The sequence below is a fragment of the Notolepis coatsorum genome (assembly GCF_963971535.1).
Source record: "Notolepis coatsorum genome assembly, chromosome: 18".
Lineage (NCBI taxonomy): Eukaryota > Metazoa > Chordata > Actinopteri > Aulopiformes > Paralepididae > Notolepis > Notolepis coatsorum.
The window spans coordinates 35,659,111-35,668,034 of record NC_140182.1 but is presented as its reverse complement, the minus strand read 5'-3'; positions in this window follow the sequence as shown (position 1 = coordinate 35,668,034).

Sequence of the window (8,924 nt, the reverse complement as noted above, 5' to 3'; positions counted from 1 at the left end):
ATGGATACACACACATCATGTAGAATGTGTACGTTTACTTTAGATACTTAAGTACATTCAATAGCAAATATTTCTCTACTTTTACTTAAGTAGAATTTGAATGGAGGACTTTTACTTTTAACAGTTAACCTGAGTATTTCTACTTTTACTTAAGTAAAGGAACTGTGTACTTCTTCCACCACTGTCCATCTGATAATGTTGAGGTTGTTTTTATTAAATTTATATCTATGTGTTAATTTGTTACATTTAGTTATACTAAGTTAGGAAAGTAATGTTTTAAGTCAAGCCTTCCACAAAATAATGATCCCAGTCTCTTCCACACAGTGAGGCATACAGTTAATTGAACAATTTGTATTTACATTTACATTGAGTCATTTAGCTGACTCTTTTATCCAATGCGACTTACAAGTTCTGTACGACAAGTCATCAGGAAGGGCACAACTCTTTCAGCTGAGTAACAATATTCATCAAAGTGTTGAGTGCTACAGTGTAGGTTAGTATATTAGGACAAGTGCACGACAGTAAGGTTAGTTAGGGTTAGATTTCTTTTATTTGATTTTTTTTTAAATTTCAGATAATGGTATGGGTATCGGATCGGTACTCTGTATCGGCCGATACCCAAAGCCAGGTATCTGTAACGTTCGGGGTTCTGTCCTACCTCAGGATGGTATCCTACTGTGTGTCTGGTGTACTTCACTTTGTTGTTTGGGTTGCACTAATTGTATGTCACTTCTGATTTGCTGTCTCGCACTGATTGTCTGTCACATCTGGAAGCTGTCACTGGCTGTCATTCTGGCTGTCACTAATTGACACGTTGGAATGTTAGAATGTGACCTTATAATGAATCCTCTGTTCTCCTGTTCCCTGCTAGAGCTTCACTATTATCTACGAGCAGTACCGCCTGAACTGTGCTGATCCGACTCTCTTGTCTGTGCTCTGTTGACGCTAGGCGTCTGTATACCGCTACGGCTTGTTCTCTTAATAAAGAGAACACCTTTGTTTTGAAGAGCAAACACTTCTCCGTCTCTTTCCTCGACCATTGGAATTCCCACTTACCTGCTATCGTAACAGGTATCGGAATCGGATCGGTGCATCCCTAATTTCAACCACTTACTATACCACTTCCTTGAATCTGTGGAACAGATTGAATTTTTTGCCAAGAAACTAGACTAAATCTAATTATTTATTATCCACAACCTCTTCATTCCCTGGTATTGGACATGCAGTTCTATGGTGGGTGAATTCATGAATGATCTTCTTCCCTGCCTGGCTGCCTCACAGTCACACCCAAGAGTATAGCATGTTTACAAACTGGGGCCATACATTAGGTAGGCAGTGTGTGTTCTTGGCTCCAAAGACCCACAGCTAATTGATCAATTCAAGCGAATTTATCTTTGTATCGCCTGTGACGTCACAAAGGGCAATGATTCTGAACAGCTTGTTTAACGTGAAGACTTCAAACCCTGGCCCACCGAGGACCCATGTCATCTTTATCCCATCACCTAAGTAGCATTACAGACTACCAAATCCATACGAAGAGGCAAAACTCATTTTCCATCATATGTCCCCTTTAAAACAAAAATAAACAACTTTTATTGCAGTGTGTTCAAACCTCTGTAACTCTATTACATTAGCACTCAGAGTGAGTCTCCCTGTTGTGGAAGAAAGTTCAGAATGTTTCCTTTCAAAAGAGACCAGACTCATCCATGTGCTAAAAGTGGTTCAAGAATAAATAGCAAATTACTTTGGGTATGCAATCGTCAAAAAGATAAATAAACGAGCCCCATTTTTGCCCGATGCTTAAGAGGTTAAACCATCAAGGAGAGTAATATCACCATCGGCTTGTAAAACCAACAACAAGCCGTGTGAGTCTTCAACGATGAGACTGACGTCTCCGTACGCATGTAAATCCCATGAACCTCTACAAAACGTCGCATTGCACAGAGAGAACCGAAGCCGCTAGCCTACTGAACGGTAGCAGTATTTCAAAAACAACACCCCCCCCCCTCTCCGTCCAACAGGACGCCTCTCATTCCAGCTGCCCCCCTTTTCACTGCTTCATTGTGGAGTTCCTGCGTTCCTCCCCTTCTTCCCAAACAACCTGTTGCTCGTCCGCTCGCGTCCTCCTGTGTCCTCCACTCACCTGGTGTCAGGCTGTCCCTGCAGAATGTCCCCTACAGTAGCTCTCCTCTCGCACGTTGTCCTCCAACAGGCTGGGTTCAAATCGCCACATAAAAGACAACTTGTTTTTATCTATTGAAGTTCCTTCCACTCCCCATCTCCCTCTCCCCCCCCTTTTTCTCCTCAATACTCTCCCTCTCCCACTCTCTCTTTCTCTCCCTCTCCCTCTCTCACCCCCCCCCTTTTCTCCTCAATACTCTCCCTCTCCCACTCTCGCTTTCTCTCCCTCTCCCTCTCTCACCCCCCCCCCCTTTTCTCCTCAATACTCTCCCTCTCCCACTCTCTCTTTCTCTCTCTCCCACTCCCTCTTTCTCTCTCTCCCTCTCCCTCTAGCGAGGAGCTAGAGGGCTAAAACGTTTTTTTTTAGTTGTGTGGCCGTTTTTCAAAGCGTGGAACAAAAACACATGGCTCTTCTTCTGCCAGCGCAGCCCAGAGCCAGAGGGAGACAGCCTGTGCATGACAAAGAGGTTAAGGATGAAGGGGGCTCGTTCAGGGGGCAGAACTGGAAGGATGAAGGGGGCTCGTTCAGGGGGCAGAACTGGGCAGGGCAAAGCCTCTTTTTAACCCTTCCCCTTGGTCACACAACCCACACTCGGTCCCACACAGACACACACGGTGTGTACATACACATGGAGAGAGACACACACACAAACACACACACACACACATACACAAACACACACACACACACACACACACACACACACACACACACACACACACACACACACACACACACACACACACACATGTACCCATGACGACAGTCACAGACAGAAGCATGATACACATACTTCAGCCCACTCACACAAAGACATGACACTAACAGGCTTTCAGACATGAATACAAATACACAAAGTGACACATTAACACACACACACACACACGCACGCACACACACACACACACACACACACACACACACACACACACACACACACACACACACACACACACACACACACACACACACACACACACACACACACACACACACACACACACACACACACACACACACACACACACACACACACACACACACACACACACACACACACACACACACACACACACACACACACACACACACACACACACACACACACACACACATAAATACCAGTACATACAGGATGACAAATGAAGGCAATCAAACGCCCCCATGGATCAACAATCACTAGTAAAAGTATCACTCAAAATCACATCACGTAGGCTACACTGTCAAACAAACAGCTTCAGTCACATAACTCAAAGTGCCCCTCGTGGGTTTCCCCTCCAGAGAATACAGGCTGGTGTCTGTTGTTGCTGCGCTGCGTCTGTGCCGTGAGAGTTGTCCTGTGGTCATTGTACCAGTGTGTCTGTATCATAGTGTGTATCATAGTGTGTCTGTATCATAGTATGTCTGTATCATAGTGTGTATCATAGTGTGTATCATAGTGTGTCTGTATCATAGTGTGTATCATAGTGTGTCTGTATCATAGTGTGTCTGTATCATAGTGTGTCTGTATCATAGTGTGTCTGTATCATAGTGTGTATCATAGTGTGTCTGTATCATAGTGTGTCTGTAGCATAGTGTGTCTGTATCATAGTGTGTATCATAGTGTGTCTGTATCATAGTGTGTCTGTATCATAGTGTGTCTGTATCATAGTGTGTATCATAGTGTGTCTGTATCATAGTGTGTCTGTAGCATAGTGTGTCTGTAGCATAGTGTGTATCATAGTGTGTCTGTATCATAGTGTGTCTGTATCATAGTGTGTCTGTATCATAGTGTGTATCATAGTGTGTCTGTATCATAGTGTGTAGCATAGTGTGTCTGTATCATAGTGTGTCTGTATCATAGTGTGTATCATAGTGTGTCTGTATCATAGTGTGTCTGTATCATAGTGTGTAGCATAGTGTGTCTGTATCATAGTGTGTATCATACTGTGTAGCATAGTGTGTCTGTATCATAGTGTGTCTGTAGCATAGTGTGTCTGTAGCATAGTGTGTATCATAGTGTGTCTGTATCATAGTGTGTCTGTATCATAGTGTGTAGCATAGTGTGTCTGTATCATAGTGTGTATCATAGTGTGTATCATAGTGTGTCTGTATCATAGTGTGTATCATAGTGTGTCTGTATCATAGTGTGTATCATAGTGTGTCTGTATCATAGTGTGTATGTAGCATAGTGTGTATCATAGTGTGTATCATAGTGTGTCTGTATCATAGTGTGTCTGTATCATAGTGTGTATCATAGTGTGTGTCTGTATCATAGTGTGTATCATAGTGTGTGTCTGTATCATAGTGTGTATCTGTATCATAGTGTGTATCATAGTGTGTGTCTGTATCATAGTGTGTATCTGTATCATAGTGTGTATCATAGTGTGTGTCTGTATCATAGTGTGTATCATAGTGTGTCTGTATCATAGTGTGTGTCTGTATCATAGTGTGTGTCATAGTGTGTCTGTATCATAGTGTGTGTCTGTATCATAGTGTGTATCATAGTGTGTGTCTGTATCATAGTGTGTATCATAGTGTGTATCATAGTGTGTATCATAGTGTGTCTGTATCATAGTGTGTGTCTGTATCATAGTGTGTATCATAGTGTGTGTCTGTATCATAGTGTGTCTGTATCATAGTGTGTCTGTATCATAGTGTGTATCATAGTGTGTCTGTATCATAGTGTGTATCATAGTGTGTCTGTATCATAGTGTGTATCATAGTGTGTCTGTATCATAGTGTGTCTGTATCATAGTGTGTATCATAGTGTGTCTGTATCATAGTGTGTATCATAGTGTGTCTGTATCATAGTGTGTATCATAGTGTGTCTGTATCATAGTGAGTGTCTGTACTGTGTGTCTGTACTGTGTGTCTGTACTGTGTGTCTGTATCATAGTGTGTGTCTGTACTGTGTGTCTGTACTGTGTACTGTGTGTCTGTACTGTGTGTCTGTCAGTGTTGGGCAAGTTACTTTAAAAAAGTAACTAGTTACAGTTACTAGTTACTTCTTCCAAAAAGTAACTAAATTACTTACTCCGTTACAAATTATACAAGTAACTAGTTACTTCAGAAAGTAACTATTGCGTTACTTTCAAGATTTTTTTTTTACATAAACAACATACACAAATCTAAACTATTTTAATGTTGCTGTGGGACAAAGTGAGACTAGCATCCAATCAAATGCCATGTAGGCTATGTAGATATTATAATTACTATGTTTATATAGTGGATCATACAAATACAAACAGAATAGATGTTTTGGAACTTTTGATATGTATTGCCCCTCAACAGGCCACAACTGGGCAACATTAAATTATGCTTGTTAAGCACTATACCAAAAATAAATAACAAATATATACTGATTGATTGAACATTTTAATTAACAGATTTCAGAATGGGTACAATACAGTACGGCTCAATACACACAATTGTTAAGGGGATGCAGACCAGAGAAAGAGTTTCGTCTTGTTTACATCAGGGTCCCCCATTTTCAATTCATGACATTTATGACGAAAGTCTTTCTCTGGTCTGCATCCCCTTAACAATTGTATGTATTGAGCTGTACTGTACTGTACCCATTCTGCAATCTGTTAATAAACTTTTCAATCAATCAATCAATGACATACACAACATACAGATATAAGAATCTAATCGAATCATCTAAACTAATCTAATCATTACATTTAAGACATGCATGACATACAGAGATATATGGCTGAAGCCTGTGCTATTAAACCAGGAAGTGCAGCACTGTTGATAAGGCTGTCAGCACTGCAGTGGACCACTCAGTGCCCTGCGCTGCAAAGAGTGAACACAAAACCCTCATGGACCCGCGGTCTCATGTTGACATTGTGTTGTTCGTTGGATTCGTTTTTGAGCTCAAAACGTACACTACACGGACCGCGGTCTCATGCTGACTGATCAGTGATCGCTTGTCTTGTCGCGCTGTGTGTCAGACTCTGGATGCTTTAGACACCCGCCCACCTCCACCTCTGATTGGCTTACCATGACATTGTATTCAACCTCAGCCAATCGTCAGCATGTATGCTTGGCTCGCGCACTGTCCACTAAACAAGGAAGAACATATTATTGCCTCTCGGCGCAGAGATATGTCTGATGAAAGAAACAGGTTCATTCATAGTAACGCGCCGCATTTTTTTGTAGTAACGGTAACGACGTTATTAAGATTGGAAGAGTAATCGTTACTGAAAAAACGAACGCCGTTAGTAACGAAGTTACTTATAGTGCCGTTATTCCCATCACTGGTGTCTGTACTGTGTGTCTGTACTGTGTGTCTGTATCATAGTGTGTGTCTGTACTGTGTGTCTGTATCACACTGTGTGTCTGTACTGTGTGTCTGTACTGTGTGTCTGTATCATAGTGTGTGTCTGTACTGTGTGTCTGTACTGTGTGTCTGTACTGGGTGTCTGTACTGTGTTTCTGTACTGTGTGTCTGTACTGTGTCTGTACTGTGTGTCTGTACTGTGTACTGTGTGTCTGTACTGTGTGTCTGTACTGTGTGTCTGTACTGTGTGTCTGTACCGTGTGTCTGTACTGTGTGTGTACTGTGTGTCTGTACTGTGTCTGTACTGTGTGTCTGTACTGTGTCTGTACTGTGTGTCTGTACTGTGTGTCTGTACTGTGTGTCTGTACTGTGTGTCTGTATTGTGTGTCTGTACTGTGTGTCTGTACTGTGTCTGTACTGTGTGTCTGTACTGTGTGTCTGTACTGTGTGTCTGTACTGTGTCTGTACTGTGTGTCTGTACTGTGTGTCTGTACTGTGTGTCTGTATCACACTGAACACCTCGTAACGTCGTCCCTGCTGTTCTTTCTCAGGTTCCTGGTCCTCCTCTGTTCCTGGTCCTCCTCGCCGCCGCCGCTGAGTTGCTTTAGTTCCACTTCACAGGCCAGTAAATCAAGATGTCCGACAGCGCTTTAGAACACAAAGGGACAGGTCATTTCGTTTGCTTAATCACTTGGTTTCCTGCTATGCTTAATCCAATTGATCATTTCAGTGTGTCATACTGAAAATATCTCCAAATGACTTTCTCGTGAGTGTGTCTTCTTTGACCACTTTGTGTGTGTGTGTGCATGCATGTGTGTTCTGTATGTGTGTGCGCGTGTACCCTAAGATTCCATTCAGTCTTTCAGACAGCGGCACATTCTCAGTTAAACATTATTCCTGGGGCAGTGGTAACCATGGTTACTCCCTCACAATGCTGTCACCCCATCCCTTCCAATTCCTTCACCGCACTGTGCAAATAACACACGTGCCCGCGCACACACACGCACATACAAATACACACATACAAATACACACACACACACACATACTGTACCCCACATGCATAATCATTGTTCAGCACCGCGCTGGTTCTCGCTGTTCTTATGACCCAAACCGGAGAGCCTGATTTGAGCGATTAACTTGTCACGGTTGAGGCTGATTATGAAAGCTGTGAAGCTGTTGTCTCGTGTTTTCATGGGAAGGCAGAGTTCATTCACTATACTGTAGATGTGTTTCTGGGTTGAGACAGTGGGCCCGCCGGGGACGGGAGGGACACAGACGGGTAACTCTTCTGTACACAGAATAGAGGAGACACAGGGGAGAAGGCTCTGGCAGGATTTGAGAAGGCCAGCGGGGGCGCAGTGACGTGACCTAGAATAAGAAGAAGAGGACGGGGGACTTACTATTCAGTACATACTATTAGAGCTTACTGTTCAGTACTTACTGTTAGAGCTTACTGTTCAGTACTTACTGTTCAGTACATACTGTTAGAGCTTACTGTTCAGTACTTACTGTTCAGTACATACTGTTAGAGCTTACTGTTCAGTACTTACTGTTCAGTACATACTGTACTATTAGAGCTTACTTTTCAGGACATACTGGAGTGTACTGTTTAGTACAGGGAGTGCAGTAGGGCTATGTGTGGTAAACACCTTCTATACAATATACTTGGAGGACTTGCACACCCAGGTGGAAGTGGGCGTTCATAACAGCTCTGCTAGCTGTTCAGTCAGGACGATGTACCACATGCATGATGCTTCATGTTGCTTCAGGCCAGCATGCTGTTTTCTTTTATGTTTGTTTGTGAACCTTTCGCTGACCTGGAGCTGGAAATGGCAGGAAATTAACCGGCGCAAAGAATCGTATTGCACTGAAACGATCGTGTAGCAGCCGTCCATACTACAACTCCATACTTGATAAAAGTTGGTCCTTTTATTATACATACAAATCACCTCTGCATACATTATTTGCATGCTGAATTGCATACAATATAGTATGTAGCATGGAGAATTAGGAGGCAGCGTGCTACCTTTTACAGTGCGATTTGTCTTTAAAAAAAAAAATTATGTTTCTGACCCATCCTATTCTTACATCCCAGTTAAAACTTACGTAAAGCCGAGCTGTAACGTAAATTCTTATGCAGTTGTGATTTACGCATTACTAAAATAACAGCAGTTGCACCACAGACTATAACAACAACTAGATAGTTACACATGTCCTATAGGGTAGGTGATAAGTTATAATGTAACTCTAAGCAACAACTAAATAGTTACACATGTCCTATAGGGTAGGTGATAAGTTATAATGTAACTCTAAGCAACAACTAAATAGTTACACATGTCCTATAGGGTAGGTGATAAGTTATAATGTAACTCTAAGCAACAACTAAATAGTTACACATGTCCTATAGGGTAGGTGATAAGTTATAATGTAACTCTAAGCAACAACTAAATAGTTACACATGTCCTATACTAG